Below are 18521 nucleotides of genomic sequence, written 5' to 3' on the forward strand. Positions count from 1 at the left end.
GCACGCCAACCGTAAAGTCCAGCCGCGCAAGTTGACTCCAGCTGACTGGACAGATGTACGCCAGCGTGCGTTCGAGGACCTCAAGGCAGCATTGGTCAACTCAGTGGTTCTGGCTCACCCGGACTTCAACCGCCCCTTCATACTGTCTACTGATGCTTCGCTAGAGGGACTAGGTGCAGTTCTCTCGCAGGTTCAGGAAGGTGAGAGCGTGGCTCGACCAGTAGCATTTGCAAGCAAATCCCTTACAAGGGCCCAGAAAAAGTACCCCGCCCATCGTCTCGAATTTCTGGCATTGAAGTGGTCTGTGTGTGACAAATTCTGCCACTGGCTCAAGGGGCATGTCTTCACGGTTTGGACTGATAACAACCCTCTCACGCACATCCTGACAAAGCCGCGTCTTGACGCCTGTGAGCAGAGATGGGTGGCCAAGCTGGCTTCGTATGTGTTTGACATAACGTACATTCCTGGCCCGAGGAACGTTGTTGCAGACACCCTCAGTCGCCGGCCCTTTGTCAAGTCCAATGTTGGTATGCGGTTGTTGCAATGCCCCTACAACCAGCTTCTTGCGGAGGCCCATCCAGTTTCCTCTGATTCTGTCCAGGACGCTTTCCGGCTCTCTAACGCCAAATCCGGTAGCACAGAAGTGTTGTCCTACGTGCCAGATTGTGTGATGTGCCAGTCCTTCTGTAAAGATGATGTCTCTGCCATTCTTGAAACACACAGTGCGTGGGATTCAGTTGCCAGGTTACGTGCTGTCAATACGCTGGAACATTTTCCCCAGCTGATCCCTCCATCTGAGCCTGACCTACCTGTTTTCTCTGAAAGCGAGTTGTGCGAGAAGCAGCTGAGTGATCCTGTCCTTTCACGTGTGCTGTACTATGTGGCACGTGGTCGTCGCCCTTCCAGGAGAGAAAAGCCAAATGAGCCTGTCATGGCCTTAAGGTACCTTAAGCACTGGGAGAAGTTGACGACATCTAGTGGTATTCTCTACAGGCTATCCAAAGACCAAGCAACCCGTAAGAGACGCTACCAGTTTGTGGTTCCTGATTCTCTCAAGTCTGAAGTCTTGAAAGGCATTCACGATGGTGCTGGTCATCAGGGGCAGTCTAGGAGTTTGTCCATCGCCCGTCAGAGATTTTTCTGGCCCCACATAGACCGTGACGTCAGAGACTATGTCCGCCAGTGCCCAAGGTGTGTCATCGGCAAGTCTCCTGATCCAGAGGGGAGAGCGCCATTGGAGAGCATCAGAACTTCTGCACCCTTGGAGATTGTGTGCATAGATTTCTGGACTGCTGAGGATGCCAATAACAAGTCAGTTGACGTGCTGGTTGTGACTGACCATTTTACACGGCTCGCACAAGCCTTTCCCTGCCGTGATCAGTCAGCTAGACAGGTGGCTAAGCAGTTGTGGGACAAATTTTTCTGTGTATATGGATTCCCTGAGAGGATTCACTCAGACCAAGGTCCTTCCTTTGAGAGTAAGCTTATAAGTGAACTGCTGAAAGTTGCTGGAGTGAAGAAGTCTCACACAACTCCGTACCACCCAATGGGCAACGGTAGTGTTGAGCGCTTCAACAGGACACTAGGTAACATGATCCGCGTCCTGCCACCTGATACCAAACGCAACTGGCCTAAGCACCTTCAAACGCTGACTTTCATGTATAACTGTACGGTTCATGAGACCACGGGGTACGCCCCGTTTTACCTGATGTATGGTAGAGTCCCCCGCCTGCCGGTTGACATCCTGTTTAGAAACATTCTCAGGGATCCTGAAGTCTGCAGTTATGACAGCTATGTGCTATCCTTGACCAAAGACCTCCAGGAAGCCATGGCCCTAGCTCAGAGTCATGCTGACAAAGAAAAAAATCGCCAGGCTGGACTCTACGATCGTCATACCAAAGGCAGAGGGAGTGGGTGACCGTGTTTTGGTCTCGAACAAACGTGAAAGAGGGAAACGTAAAACAGCTGACAGATGGGAATCTACGGTGTACTCTGTTGTAGCTGTGAACCCTTCCACCCACACATATCGGATAAGGGACCCTTTAACTGGTCAAGACAGAGTCGTGCACCGCAACCTATTGATGCTTGTGAACTTTCTGCCGCTGGAAAGGGACGATCTATCGGACTGCACACTTGTATCCTCATGTGCTCGACCTGATGTTACGGATTCCGATGTCCTGGACTCAGTTGGTTGTACTAAGGACCCAAGATCAAGGACCCAAGAATGGATCAGTTGCCTGTCAGATGCACCAAATGATATTTCTGGAGTGGATGTAACTGCCAGAGATGTTAGTATTGTTGCTGAGGAAGCAAGTGAAGAATCACTCGTGTCGCAGAGTGAGTTAGGCTGTGAGCGGGACAGCACGCATGCTACTTTTGCAGACACTCATAGTGTGCACACACAGGCCTCAGATGCCACTCAGTCTGACATTACATATGCACCTGGCTTTCATTCTAATGCAAGTACTGTCTATACAGTTAGAACACGTGTTGGGCGGGTGATCAAACCAGTGAATCGGTTATTACATGTTATGTCCAACAAAGCTGTTGTAAATGATGCTAGCCAGCTGTTTGACAAAGTTTCTTGGTCGGTTTTCCGAGTGTTCAAGTAAATGATGGCGTCTTTGGCCATGTTCTATATGTTCATTCTTTTTGATGCACCGGTGGTTTGATTTGCTACAAGTAATTGCATCACCATAGCACAGTATAGGGTTGTGGGACCATATATGTATATATTTTTTTTTTTTTTGTGTGTGTTTTGGGACGTGGCCTATGTAGGATGTAGGCTGCATCCTACTTCCAGTTGTTGGTGAGGAAGAAGGCGCAACTTCCTCTCCACTTCATCCCTTTGGGGGGGGGATACTTTTTTTTGTTGGACTGTTGTATGGCCTTGTCACGTGAATTCATGATTCTTGCAACCTGCTATGGTGATCTTTTTTTTTTTTTACTTTCTTGTTTTGGCTGAAATTCAGCAGGGGTGGGTGTAACAGAGATGAAAATATAATGAATTTCACCCATGTGCTGAATTTGGGAAATAGAGCCGCCTGCTGGTTGTTATATGTAACTGCATGTACAAAGGTCCTACAGGCATTCTGCACTACCTCCAGCAAAGCAAGTGATGTCTGGTTGGTGACCCAAGTCGCAGTTACAACACACGTTTGAAGGAAACTGTGTGTTTGTCTTTTGTACCAGATTGAGAGCAATCCCGTGTCGGTGCCATTCTTACACGACAGCACACCGGCAGCTTCGCAATCGCAAGAATATTGATAACGGCGGTGGTGCACACCGGGACCGGATCATCCACTACATATATTGCACTGCAAAGAATTAAGAAACCAGCTGCAGTATGTCTGTGAATACACCTCAGGATTCAGTGCTTAGTAAATTAGGACTGAGCCTTTTGCCAGTGGACACTGAAACCAACTAATAGTCAGGGACAGAGTTACAGTGTTTTTTAACAGTAGTGTATTTTTCTCAATATCTAGCAGTAGGTTTAGATCAGAACAAATATAGCAGCTTTGGAAGCAGCAGGACTGAAAATGTGGTAGTGACAAGATAAAGCCTTGGTGGGCCCTGTGTTAATGAAATGAAACTCAGATCAAGTGTCATGTACAGAATACACACATTCCATCCATCCATCCATTTTCAATACCTGCTTATTCCTTAACCAGGGTCACCGGGACCTGCTGGAGCCTATCCCAGCTCTCTTTCGGGTGGAAGGCAGTGGTACACCCTGGATAAGTCACCAGTCCATCACAGGGCCGAAGACACACATTGCTATGTGAATTCATGTTGTGTTCATCTTCTCCTCTCTACTCTCTCCATCCTCCAGAGTCAAGTTCCTGATACATGATGCTGTGCAACCTTGTGTCAACAATGTGCCTAACCCTTACACTATTCTTTCACGGGTGCCTTCATCAGCTCAGTGGTTTTCAGTTGTTGAGCTGGCTAATGCTTTCTTTACTGTGCCTGTTCACTCGGACAGTCAATTTTGGTTTGCTTTTCAGTTTCAAGGGAAAACATGGACATGGACTCGTCTGTGTCAGGGTTATTGTGAAAGTCTTGTTTTGTCTCCTGACAGTGCCTTGCTGCAGTATGTTGATGATGTTTTGGTGTGTGCACCCACTCGGGAGCAGTGTGAGGAAGACGCAATTGTTTTGTTGAAGCGTTCGGCTGCAGAGGGCCACAAGGTCAGTTTGTCAAATCTTCAGTTTGTACAGCGTGAAGTGATTTTCCTTGGTCATGTGATTACTGCAGAGGGGAAGTCTCTGCCCCCCAAAAGAGTGACAGCAATTCAAAACCTTCCTAGACCTCAGACAAGGAAGAAGATGATGTCATTTTTGGGCATGTGCTCCTATTGCAGGAATTTTATTCCTAATTATGTTGTTTTGGAAGCTCCATTGAGCTCACTAATCCATGGCAAATAACTTCAGCCACATGACACTGTTATCTGGACACCTGAAGCAGAAAAGACATTTGTTGACATGAAGCTGGCTTTACAAACTGCTCCAACACTTGGACTTTCTGATCCCACTCAGCCCGTTGTGCAGACCGTTGATGAGAAAAACTGTTGTATGACACCTATTCTTTTACAGCAGCATGACAACACTGTTCTTCTTGACATGCCAAACATCACAGTGAAACGTACTCTGTTTTGACGTCTGGTCCATTTCCACCGCACTACTCAGCTCAGGCGGGTGAGTTAGTGGCTCTCACAGAAGCATGTAAATTGGCAGAAGATAAATCTGTAACGATTTGGGTAGGTTCTAGATATGTGTTTGGCATAACACATGACTATGGTGCTGTTTGGTGTCACAGACACTTTTTAAAATCTGGTGGAAAACCTATTCTTCATTATGATAAAGTTGCAGATCTTCTTGATGTGTTGCTGTTGCCTGAACAAATAGCTGTCTGCAAATGTGCAGCTCACACTAAGGGTAATGACTCTGTTTCCAGGGGCAACCGCAAAGCTGATGCAGCTCCCACTTGACACTATCTGTTTGTCTTCTGACTCTCCACCTCTCTCCCTCTCAGCTCTGCAAAGTTTCTCTTCACCACAGGAGAGAAAAGCCTGGAAGCGGCTGATGCTGAGTACAGGGATGAAGTTTGGTGGGGACCTAATGGGAAACCTTGTCTTCTGAAACACTTTTTCTCTCATTTTGAAAAGTTGACACATGGGCTGGATCATGCGTCAAAAGGGGGGATGGTATAATCAATGGATGGTACAATAATCAAGCCGGCTCGAAGTACAAGCATATATAACCTTTTCAAGATCTTTTCTTGTTAAAAACAGCTTGACTTTGGACAAGAGCCTAAGCTGAAAAAAGCTAGCTTTGACAACAGAGTTGACCTGCTTATCAAGTTTAAAATCACTGTCCAATAAAACACCCAGGTTTCTAGCAGTTGGTTTAACATAAAGTTTGAGGGAACACGTCTCAGGGAAAGGGTCAACACAGGCTCCACTAGGTCCAAACACCAGCACTTCAGTTTTAGTCTCATTACGACTCAGAAAATTTACTGGCAAGACATGCCTTGAAATGCTCCATGCATTCCAAAAGTGATGTTAAAGCATTTGTATCCCTCTGTTTCAGAGGAATATAGATTTGAATATCTATATACAAGAGCTGGTTACTTTGAATTGCTCTTTTGAAACTGGTCCAACTGGACATGGGGCTGAAACCCACAATTCTAAGATTAAGAGTCTCAGGCTTTACCAGCTGAGCTAGTCAAGGTTGCATGTGGTATACTATAAACAAGGTCATGACTTAACACTGTCATCCAGACTTAGAAATAAGTACGGTTGTATTTTACAAAACATCATGACAAGCCACACTCACGCAACCCAGGTGAATAGCAGAGTGGCGCAGCGGGAGGGTGCTGGGCCCATAACCCAGAGGTCGATGGATCGAAACCATCCTCTGCTGTACTTAATTGTTGCTGCTGCACTTCTCTGTTAAACCTGTTAAGTGTAATGGGCTCTTAATCCTCTTTGGTTCTTCCTTAGAACTAAACAAGCACATTACTCATGCCTTCTGCATTAATGTGGAAACTATGAAATCAGTGTTTAATGTGTATTTTGTGTCTTCACCTTAACCTTGTTGCTATAATCATTCTAGACCAAATAACAGCTTCCTCGATGAGAATGGGATTCCAACCCACGATGCAGAGCACAATGGATTAGGAGTCCATCACCTTAAACACTTGGTCCCCTCGTTAGAGTGCTGCTGCTCAAAGTAAGTAAGTCCTAGAAGAACTTCCAGCTGACCTGTGATTGGGATGTGTCCAAAAACCCAGCTTTAAGGACATAGTTATTGTGCCAAAGGACTTCACTAGTCTCCTTTTGGTTTCCCACTGACTGTCTAAACAAAGCACAATACATATGACTGCACATAGTTTCAGATGAACATGAACAAGAAGACCTTCAGATTATGATACTGACACAATGACACACAGATGGGAAGAAACAGTATGTTGGGGGTGTGGGGGTTCCATTCAGAGCTGTTGTTACTATACATACATGTTGTACAAATATAAAAGCAGATATTATAATATAAGTCTTGAGATTGGGCTTTAAACATTTGTGGAGAATGTGGGCATCCTACTACTACATCCTACTACTGCTTACAGACTAACTAAGTGCTCCACCACTTGAGATAATTCCCTCACACACTGAGCACCAGTAGCCAACTAATGCATTTGTTAACTGGAGTTGAAGTTGACTGCTAAACAAGAGATTCTGCTCTGACAAGTAAAAAGATAAGCCCCCTGTTTAGACCAGTGTTCAATCTATTCACATTTGCAAAGGTGCAAGTTTTTAAAACTGTACAAGTCAGATATTACAAATGTTTTGACTTTACTTTTTATTATTTTTTCTTTACTTTTTTAGTATAGCAGTCAGATAAGGCAAAATCCAGACTTGTCTACAAATCTTCCATTCTGTGCAATGTTGTCCTTGTAAAAAGCCCACATGGGATTGTTTTATTTAGGAAGGTTTAAGTCTCTGGTATTATACTCAACTGAGTAACATTTTGTCCTACATGTGACATTTTGTAATGTTATTATCCATCCACCCATCCAGCTTCTTCTGCTTATCTGGGGCCAGGTCGCGATGGCAGTAGCCCAAACAGGGATGCCCAGATTTGTCATTGTCAATTTGATATATGTTTTACAAAGTAGTTTGAACATCCTTTTCTGAGCAGCTTTAGCAAACCAGACTGGATCTGTCCCTAACATTACTGTAGGTCAACATCCAGGGTGTAGCTTGCAAAGGTAACGTTACCTCTGCTAAGTAGCTCTCCCAACACTGTAATGCACAATGATCAACACTCACTACTAACACTACCTGATGTTGTAACGTATACTATTACAAACACGTTATGATCTGTATGAAACATATTCCAAAAAATAAAATACAGCCCTCATAAATATTCATTCACACTTACCTTCAGTAACGGTATCCCAGAAGGCGGTTAATTTTAACTTCCTTGAAATTTTGTAGTTACATCAAGGTTGCAAGATTCACATGACATCATCGTTTGCTTGGAACTGATTGGCTCTTTTGCCCCATTTGTTAGACCTTATTAGGAACTTTAACATTTGAACCAGGGGTCTCCTGATTTGAAGAGTGGTACCAAGAATGGAAGCAATGCTGGCTGACTGGAGAAAGAGCACAAAAGCAACACCCCATGATCCAGGTAGAATTGTTGAAAAATGAGGCCAGAAGACACATTGCACATCTTCTTTAATTCTCCTTTTTGCAAGATTTAGGGTGGACTTAGAGTATCTCTGGACCTGTAACCCAAAGTTTGATCTGTGGAAACCCTCTCTGCTGTAGCCACTAATTTCCAGTCTTATCTTCCCCTTTGCTGCTGATGAGACATGTTCAGTAACAGCCATTGTCCACATGTTGGATTTAATTAAATTCCTTTAGTTATTTTTCCCTGTGTTGGCTCATTACACACACTCCTTCAACTTTTAGAGGTAAACCCATGTAAAACCATGAGCTCAGGTGGTGAGAAGAGACACTTGTCTGGTAATTTGGCTGAATGGTCTAAGATGCTGGATGATGGCTCAAATTTTGACATTGTGTAAGTTGTTCCTGCGAAGTTTTCTTTTTTCAGAATCTTCTCCTTAAGAGTTAACTTGTTATGACTTGGATCTTAATGGAAGACACACCACATAGATTCAGTGTTTGCTGGTTATGTGTGTTAAAACACTGTTAATTGTGTAATTGTTGCTTGTGTTGCATAGTGGTACATGACAGAGCTCATGCTTGTTGATGTTGCCTTGAACAGCTACTGTTTACAAAGCACACTCAGTATTCTAAATGTTTGCCTTATTAGACTTGCCAGTGTCAATGGAAAAGCTGGTAGTAGTAGGATTTAAACCCATGCCTCATTTGAGGTTGGAGCTTAAATCCAGTGCCACCTGTGAACACCACAGTCTCTCTGTGCTTCCTTTGATGAGTGTACCTGACAGAGGCTACACTGTACAAGTCCAACCAATGACAGGGCTAGCTCCAGCTCTCAAAAGCCAATGACATGACAGTATCCACTACTGGGTTCCTGTGCCTGACCACGTGGCCAATGGACAATGGCCTAGTGTCTGACTTTGGATCAGAAGATTGAGGGTTTGAGTCCCTTTGTGGTTGGAGTTTTACTCAAGCTGGAAGTGTTGTAGTTTGGTCTACAGTAAGGTGAACACCAAAGATGTTCTATCCATGGTCCATGGCTGCTGTTTGGCTTGTTTTCCAACTATTCCTACATACATTCTCAGAGAGGAAATGGCAGAAGACAAAAGGAATTGGTATCTTCCAGAACACACCTGATCCAGGTAATCAGCAGTGGTAAGGCAGTCTGCAGATCGTAGACCTTCCTCATCTTGGCTTGATCCCTGTTGTAGCAATGCTGATGTTCATGCTGTCTTCCAATCTATGGAAACGTTCTATGACACGTCTATGTCTGATCATGTCAATATTTTATGGGTCTTGATGTGGTGAGTTTTCCAGAGATGCTGGATAAAGGTAACATTAAAGCAAGCATGTTATGTTCCGCTGTGGATAATGAGAAATATTTTTAAAATATCCAATCTGAATGGACTACCTCTTTTGCTTTCAGTCAGATGCACATTGGTATAGATGCATATCACAGTACTACAACACAGACACTGCTCTAGAACAAAGGTGCCATGTAAAGAGTGGGGTTTGAACCTACATCTCTAGAAGAAACTCCAACCTGAAAGCAACACTTAGATAACTCAGTCATGGTGAGCAACGCTTTGTCATGAACTTTAGAATTAGTAGAAGTAGTAAGTCATCTGGTACTTTTTGTTTTTTGCATACTATTAATTGGGACATAGTGCTTGCCTTGCATACTGGTTTTCACATAATATATAGTAGGAAAATATGCCACAATTTCTGACGTAAATGGTAACATAAGAACCTAAATGTGCTTATAGCGCTGTTTGTAGTCCAGTAGTAGCTTGATACTCTTTCATATATAGAAAAAAAATGGTGAAAGAACACACTCCTGTGGAGAGTCAATAGAAGAGTAATGGTCGTTAGTGTGTGTTCTTTATTTGCCGGGTATAGCTCAGTGGTAGAGCTTTTGACTGGTATCCCCATTTGCAAAGAGTGTTTTACAGATAATTACCTGTATTGTGTGATCCTGTATTCTCTGACTATATTCAGAGACTCTGTTCTTTGGGAGCTAGAACTGTTTTCTATGTAACAGTGTAGCTGAAACATATTGAATGTGCAGCTGAACTTCCTTTGTTCACTACTCATTGTGCTGATAGGTTATTGACTGATATCTCATGTGTCAGAAAAGCAATGTTTTATTGCTACTTTTCTTGAAGAGGTCCCACTGAGAGTTGAACTCAGATCACTGGATTCAAAGCCCAGAGTGCTAACCATTACACCATAGGACCCTGTGATTGACACATGCTGTCATCAGAAACTGTGGCTACTCGACTCCACTGAACTCTTTTTGTTTTGTTTTTTTTTTGTTTTCCAATACATTTTATGGCATACAATAGATTCCTTTAACAGCAAATCAACAGCTTATTTTGCTGTGGTGCTGGTCTGTTTCCAGGCTGAATAAAATAACATAACATCTGGAACAAAAGCTTGACTTCCAACTGCCTAGTTTGATTATGGATACTTGTTTTTGACAACATAGTGTCTGTGATATTTCTGGTAACACACAAATGCACCAGTGGACTTTGGAAAATCAGCATGTTGTGACAAATGTCATCTCAGCATTTGTGTGTTACCAGAAGTAGTTTGTAGTTTGTCAAAAATATGCATCCATAATCAAACTAGGCAGTTGGAAGTCAAGCTTTTGTACCAGTTGTTATTTTATACAGCCTGGAAACAGACCAGCACCACAGCAAAATAAGTGTCATCCTCCTTGCTCAAATGCTCAGAGTCTGTTATCTATAACAGTTATAGTCTGAAACTATAACTAATGAGGACAAACAATAAAAAACAGGAACATATAGGATTGCAGTAAGACACAGGGAAAACTGAGACTGTTGAGATCTAACAGGTTGGTGTCATTGTCTTAAAGAACCCTTAACTTTTAAACATTTTAAGGGAGCACATTCTTTACTTTATGCCTTGAATATCACATTCATACATTTTAGTCAAATATTTTTAAACAGTAAATGAGCTCAAACTGATATGAATTTTAACAGACACAAATGTGTAGCCGGACTCCTGACAGGAATTAGCAAGAGTGATCATATTTCTCCTATATTAGCTTCTCTTCATTGGCTCACTGTAAAATCAGAATAGAATTTTAAATCCTTCTCCTCACGTACAAATCCCTTCATGATCAAGCTCCTTCATACCTTAAAGACCTCATAGTACCATATCATCCCAATGGAGCACTTCAGCCTCAGAGTGTAGGTCTACCTGAGGTTCCCAGAGTTTCCAAAGGGAGAATGGGAGGCAGAGCCTCCTCTCCTGTGGAACCAGCTCCCAGTCTAGGTTCAGGAGGCAGAAACTCTCCTTACTTTTAAGGCTAGACTGAAAACTTTTAATTTTGTCATCAAAGGTCCTACTTACTTAGCACTTTAGGAACCATCACACACACTATGGAAGATTTCATTTTCACAGCACTGACTTACTGACACGATGACTTACTTTAGACCTTCACCATGTTATGATGAAGGTCACGTGATGCCAGACGAGGTCCTTAAACCCTGCTCTGAGCTGTTAAATGTCACTTTCTGCTACACCTAGTCCTCGTGTTATTACAGAGTCAAAGGAGATCAAGGAGCTGAAGGTTTCAGAGGAAATAACAGCACTGTTGCAACAACTTACAGACTTTCCTTTAAGTCCAAATCTGTTAGTAGTTCATTTCACTGTTCAGTTTGGTAGTTCATGCATGGCATAGTTTTCCAGGTAATGTGTTAATTTCACAGGTTGATGAGTGTAAATGATTTGAAAAGAGGCCTCTGTGTATATACGTGGCAGCACCCTATTGGTTTTAGACAACGCATGATAGCATGATGTAGTAACCAGAAATGGACAGGCGCTCAGCCGCACAAGGAGGTTTTGTAATGTCATTTACAGGTTGGTTCACAGAGTTCACCAAGGAGCTCATAGATGTCCAGTGTTTTTCATAATCATATCTTATGTTTATGTTGTTCCTGACCCAGTATATTCTGGTATGTATGAAGCACAAAGGGACACAGTCTTCGCAAGGTTGTTGGTGAGGAGTATCTGGAAGAAAGGTTCATTAGGACTCTAATGAAGTGAAGTATTCCCATACTCGAAATTTGCATTAAACCCATTCAAGTTGCACACACACAGCAGTGATCACACACACCAAATGCTGTGGCATCTGGGGAGAAGTTGGGGGTTCGGTGCCTTGCTCAAGGGTCTCACCTCAGCCATGGTATTGAAGGTGGAGAAGCGCTGGCTATTCATTCCACCACACCGACAACTCCTGTTGGTCCTGAGACTCGAACCTGCAACTTTCAGCCTAGCCATTAGGCCATGACTGCCACTAAGAGATGCTTTTGTGAAGATTCCAATCTAACCGAACTATAACTGTGTCAAACTCACTAATTATGAATGACAATCCACTTCAGTAGGGTCACAAGCAGAAGAGAGGCAACTGGATCTAAGTGCACAGGTGTTTATTCACAAAACACAGTACAGACAAGGTGAGTTACCCCAGGGTAGACTGACAGTGTTTTCTCAAGCTCTCTGCTTTTATACCTATGGTCAGAGGGTTGGTTCTCACCCTTTGGACCACCTTCTTTCATCTTATTGCTAGGCCCGTTTACCACTAATCATTTCCCTTTTTTGGACATGTTCATGTCTTACCTACACATGATTCCTTTTTAAAGATGCTCGAGGGATCACACCCCACCCATCTCCTCCTCCTGGGGCTTGGTGTGATTCCCTTATTTTTCTACTCTGAATTCTTTATTTGATTCTTGGTCAGTGATGCAATAACAGGTGTTCTCTAATGTATACAACCACAGTCTCTAAGGCCTACTCAGGCATGTCCCATCTTTGTCTATGTATGGTCTTAAGTGCAGGTCATTAATCACACATGTCCTCTTGGATTCTTGTGGGTACTTTACTTTACATAGATATGCTTTTAAAAGACACACACACACAGGACACATATTCAGCACATCCATGGCTTGAGATAATACACAACAGCTCATCTTTACATTTCAGTGACTGTCGTGTTTTGTGTCATTCAAATTTCATTTATCCTATTTTTTGCTTCTGTTCTCCTTTTTTGAAATTTCAGCTTAAAGTAGGAAATGAATCCCAGTCTCCCACATCAAAACCCCGAGCTTAGTCTCCCACCCATCCACTCTAACAACCACCTTTTCCCAACAGAGAAGTAAAACAGCCTGTGAGATCAGAGGAGGTTGGTTTGCAGGACAGTGTGGTCACAGAGAGGATGATGAATGCAGCATTTATTGATGTCTACCCTCTGTACCAACGCTGGTTTGTACTAACCAGAAAGTGGTGGTCTTTCTGTAGACCCATTAGTTAGTTCTCATCATCATCGGCTTCTTTATATCAAGGTCAGAGGCTCTGAAGCCAATCCAGACTGACATTGTAATGAAACTTTATGGTTACAATTTTCAACAGGGTGCTGTGAGGTCCCAGTGGCCTGGTGGATAAAGCACTGGTCTTTTAAACCAAGGATTTTGGGTTGGAGTCTCACCTGGGGTGATTGAAAGGAATTTATTGCTATAAAACCTGTGTTCTGGAAGTTGATCTTACCCATCCTGCAGCTGAAGGGTTATGGACTTATCAAGTATGAAGTACAATAACAACACACTCACCTCTGGAAATCTGCTCCATCTCTCTGGCATTGACTGGAGATACTTCATAGGTGTGACAGCAGATGAATGTCCTTCTGTTCTGTGAGAGAACTTACCTATTAAATAGGCTGCATTGCTTATGTTAGTTAGTCCACTTTAAGGTGCTGATTTTAACACATTACCAGTTACAGATCAAATATAAAACTTTTCCTTCTCAACCTGTGTTGTGAGCTCATCTCTCTTTTGCTGCCCAGTCTGAGCATTTCAAATACTGATTATTACAAACTGAGAAGAAAATAACACATCTACCCTTTTTCTACAGAAATTTAATCCATGAGAGTGTGATGATTGTAATGTATACAGAGTATAATGCATACAGTACAGCAATATGTGTGATGACAGTTTCAACTTCTCTATGTCCACTGGTAGGATGCTTTTGCCCACTACTCCTCAGCGTACCCCGAATTTGTGGAGGCAGTCAGGCTCCACTGCACGTTTGAGGAGGCATGGGCAAAGTCCCTCCAGCCTGGTCAGGACCTTAATCCAGCACCTTGGACCACTCAGCCACACTACCAGACAAGTGAATATTAACCCCTGCTGAGCTCATAGTTTTATCAACAGTTTATCTATAAAACTTTAAGTAGCTATAATGAAACCTGTCATTAAACACAATGCATGTAACGAGTCGACTGGGATGTAAATGGGATCAAGTCAAAGTCCAGATGGCTAACCATTACACCATGGAAACAAGACACAAAGCATAGGGCTGTGCACCCAATTGACTATGTTTATGTGTAATGCCTTCATTTTTGAGCCATTGTGTCAACGTTAACCTTCAACTTGGACACAAACAGTTCCTTCAGTCCTCGTAGTTCACCAAGTGCTGAGTTACAAAGAAAAGCTTGACACACTCCTATGGGCAATTTAGAATAACCAACCAACCTGACATACATGATTTTGGACTGTGGGAGGAAACCAGAGTAGCTCCACACAAGCATGTGGATGATATGCAACCAAAACACAGAAAGACCCCCACCAGGTTTCTAACCAACCTGAGCCTTCTTGCTGTGAGGCAACAATGTTAACCACTCACCCAAAGTGATGCCCTTGCTCTGAATCAGTATGAAGCAAAAATGAGTGACTGTGTGGAAGCACTGACACAGTCAGAAATGGTCTGCTGGAAAATCCTCATCCTGCATTTGCAGGTGCAAGGGAGGGTCCAATGGCTGTGAGGTGTCATGTAAAATTCCAGCGTTTGTCTGAGAGGCCTGCAGTTTGTACGGGGTCAGTCATGGGGGAATGTTGAGTTTTCCTGCCTTAGACTATGGTCTGAAGGGCAAGTCCTGAACCCTTTTTGTAAAGGCATTTTTGGAACTTTTTCTGCTTGTTTGGTTTAAATAGATATTGGTGACCCACCTCATGGACTTTAAGACAGTGACACCAACCTGTAAAAACTCAGCTGAATCAATGTTGTATAAATTGTCAAAAAACAAAAAAGAGTATCTCATCAGCGGTTAGATCTCAACAGTCTCAGTCTTCCCTGTGTCTTACTGCAATCCTGTATGTTCCTGTTTTTTTAAAGTTTGTCCTCGCTAGTTATCCATATGTAGTTTCCCAAAGGAAACACACATACAGTCAAGCCTGAAATTATTCCTAGCAAATTCTGACTTAAAGTTACTTTTATTCAAGTTTTTTCTTGATTAGAAATGACACAGGCGTCTCCCAGAAGGAAATAAGAAGATGGACAAGAGGCATCATTGTGGAAAAAATGATTATTCATTTTCTATTTACATTTGAACAAAAAGTTGCTTGTCAATAAAAGTAACTTTAAGTCAGAATTTGCCAGGGGTATGAATAACTTGGGGCTTGACTGTATGTGAATCTTTCCAAAGAAAACATTTCCATTCCATTGCTTTTGTTTCCAGATTTAGCTAGGAAACCAGCTGACCACTGTTTTCCACCATTTAGCAAGTGCACTGGATTTAGTCTCCCAGGATCCTTACAAACTCTTAGTCTTTTGACCTTCCAGAATAGTGATTGAAGGTAAATATAGCTAAAATGCAGAGTGGAGGGGAACAGAGTGCAGCAGAAGTGTGCTGGGGGCAGAAACCCAAGGTCGATGGACTGAAACGATCCTCTGTTCTGAAGCAAACATAATACTTGAAGTTTTGTTGTCTTAACATCATGTCTAAAACCAGCATCCACAAAAAGAATGGGATTTGAACCCACACATGAACTACACAACAAATTAGCTAGGTCTGTTAATTTAACCACTCAGTCACCTTGCCATAGCTTTGTTACTGTTTACAGTACATGATCAGTGAAGAATTCCACGCTGACCTTCATGAGGTTGAGAACTGTCCAAAAACCCAGTTTTAAGGACATACAGTTATTGTGCCTAGTCTCCTTTTGATTTCCTACTGATTGTCTAAACAATGTACAATACATATCAATGCACAAAAGTCCAGATGATGAATCAGTTAAAATAAAACAATCAGAATCATCTTTATTGGCCAAGTTTGTGCACACAAACAAGAAATTTGACTCCAGTTCACTAAGCTCTGTCTATGTACAAGAATGAAATAAAGTTAAACTTTTAAGAAAGGAAGAGAGTAGGTTTGATATAAACCAAAGACAAGAAATACAAAATCAAAAAGGCTAGAAAAAGATCAATATCTTTTATATACACAATATATAAAATGTGTGAATTGTTGCAGTATGAATGCAAGGATTTAATTAAACTGAATTATGGATCTGTGTAATTAACATCTAGGGGAATTAGCTCAAGTGGTAGAGCGCTTGCTTCGCATGTAAGAGGTAGTGGGATCGATACCCACATTCTCCACAAGTCTTTAAAGCCCAATCTTAACACTAATGAATTATCAGATATCTGTTTTCATGTTTGTACAACATGTATGAACTCAGTCCAGACAAAGACAGCAGAATGTGTTATAGACAGAGTGAGTGTGAACTGCCAAAGTACTGTCATCCTTTCACTCCTGCTTTTCTGACTGACAGGTTTCCCATTTTTACTGTCTTTGACAACTGACAATTTTGGAGAAGCTGTAGAGGGGGGATGATGACTGAATTTCAGACAAGGGACCCGATTCGTTGAGAATAAACAGTCATTAAAAGAAGCACACAGTGGTTTGGTGTTGAACGGTTTCCACAGATGCATAAACTGAACACCGAACATTAGATACCAAGTCTCTTTTCTTAACTGCAGGATAAGTTTCAACGTTAATTCAGAATGCATGTATAGTGAGTAATCTGCTTGTTTAGTTTCAAGGAAGAACTCATCATACTTAACAAGTTCAACACAGACATGTGCAGCAGCACCAACCAACTGCCTTCAAACATTGAGGTCTAGCAGAGGATGTTTTCGATACCTTGCCCTCAAGGTTATGAGCCACACGTTGGTCTCATGTCTCAAGTTGTGATTGTTTTCTATCCAGATTAGGATACTCTTAGGATTAGAATACTTTAAAAACTTGTGTTTATAAAAACAACCAATGTCACCAGATACCAAACCAAAAACAAATTCCTTTAAGCTGGAGTTAAAGCCGCAACCTAAGAATGACTGCTACTTCAATCTAGAGTCCTCTGCTCTACCAACTCAGCTACTGAAGGAAGCACACAGTGGTTTGGTGTTGAACTTTTCCACAGATGCATAAACTGACACTTAACTACACATTTGATGCCAAAGCTCTTTTCTTAACTGCAGGATACTGTCACTTCAACCTAAAGTCCTCCACTCTACCAACTGAGCACCTTGGACAGCATCAACAATGTTGCAATTTCATTGGCTATGACTCCTGTATACAACTGGCCCCTGTGTGGAAGACAGCTATGCTCACCACTACACCACCATCACTGAATGTGGTAGAGTGAGTGTGAACTGCCAAAGTGCTGTCATCCTTTCAGTCCTGCTTTCCTCACTGACATGTTTTCCATAAGCAGAAGTACAGGAGCCAAGGAGCAGAACAGATGAGGTGGATGGAAAATACCTGAGAGGAGACTCTAATGATGGCACTGTTGGCAGATCAGTCTGCTTGATTATAGATTATAAATCCATTATAGTTTGGTTTGGATAGGTCTGTTTTGTTTTATTAGTTTCATTTCTTTAAGGCTCAACCAGTCGTCCTCTACTCTCACACTATTTTCCCTTTGTCATATTGTCACTTGTTTCAACGCTGAAAATAAAAGCACTTTATGCCATTAAATCTCCATTTTTGGTTGTTCCTACATCTTGTTCAGTCATTCCTGGTGCCTGTGTCAGACTGATCTGTATGTAGGTTTTTCTGAATGTAACAGTTTGTATATAGAAATATAAACCTAATTTTATATGAAAGACAGCAGGCCCCTATGTTACTGCTATGTTGATACTTGTTGGTCTAACGGTGTTTCTTGCTTAGGGTGCAAGAGGTTCTGGGTTGATAAGCTACTTTGGAGTTACAGTTAAGTCTCTGTGCCCAGCTGTTCTTTGGACCTGGAGACAGAACTGTACCATTAATAAACAAGTGGACTTGTTCCTCCATCATCAAGCTTTCAGACCATGATCAGCTACCTTCATCTTTTTCAACGAAAAACCTGTTCTCCTTCTCTCCAATCCATGATAAGTTTTCCACTCACTTCAAGATTTCTCTGAACAGCTACTTGATTGATATTGATTGATTGTCACTTCATGTATACCTTTGCTGCAGTTTACAAGACAGGTACTTTAACCCAAGGCGCTGTGGCTTAGTGGTTAAAGCACCTGTCTTGTAAACAGGGGACCCTGGGTTCAAGTCCCAGCAGTGTCTCAGAGGGACTTTGGTGTCCTGCGAAACTATTTTTGAGCCATTTCCTGTATAAAGACCTGCTGAAAATCTACATGCAAACAAGATCTCTGCAAAAAACCAAATTAAGCCAACCGGATCATCTTTGTTGTGCACACAAACAAGGAATTTCACTGTGTTGACTCCCTAAGCTATGTCTATGGACAATTAAGTTAAATGTTTAAGAAATGAACAGACGAAGTATAAAATAAGTAAAAAAGATAAGGGCTTGAAAAGATGTGCAAATATGCATATAGTGATTATTGAACAGTGGTTATCTCTGCCACTCTGTGACATTAGAGTTCATGAGAGTGACAGGCTGGGGAAAGAAACTGTCTCTGTGCCAGCTGGTTGACACTTTAATTGACACTTGTAGCCACAGCAGCTATTACTAATAGGAGT

The 18521-nt window shown here is 42.2% G+C and overlaps 4 non-coding genes across 4 annotated transcripts; 3 read left to right on the forward strand and 1 right to left on the reverse strand.

The window, feature by feature from the left end:
• Window positions 1-5852: 5852 nt before the first annotated feature.
• Window positions 5853-5924, forward strand: trnam-cau (transfer RNA methionine (anticodon CAU)). The gene has a single exon. It is a non-coding gene; the product is annotated as a tRNA-Met (tRNA).
• Window positions 5925-9855: 3931 nt separating this feature from the next.
• trnaq-uug (transfer RNA glutamine (anticodon UUG)) lies at window positions 9856-9927 on the reverse strand. Its single transcript has one exon. It is a non-coding gene; the product is annotated as a tRNA-Gln (tRNA).
• A 6147-nt stretch (window positions 9928-16074) lies between these two features.
• Window positions 16075-16147, forward strand: trnaa-cgc (transfer RNA alanine (anticodon CGC)). The gene has a single exon. It is a non-coding gene; the product is annotated as a tRNA-Ala (tRNA).
• A 1884-nt stretch (window positions 16148-18031) lies between these two features.
• Window positions 18032-18104, forward strand: trnat-ugu (transfer RNA threonine (anticodon UGU)). The gene has a single exon. It is a non-coding gene; the product is annotated as a tRNA-Thr (tRNA).
• The last annotated feature ends 417 nt before the right edge of the window (window positions 18105-18521 follow it).

The sequence above is a fragment of the Mastacembelus armatus genome, unplaced genomic scaffold, assembly GCF_900324485.2.
Source record: "Mastacembelus armatus unplaced genomic scaffold, fMasArm1.2, whole genome shotgun sequence".
Classification (NCBI taxonomy): Eukaryota; Metazoa; Chordata; class Actinopteri; order Synbranchiformes; family Mastacembelidae; genus Mastacembelus; species Mastacembelus armatus.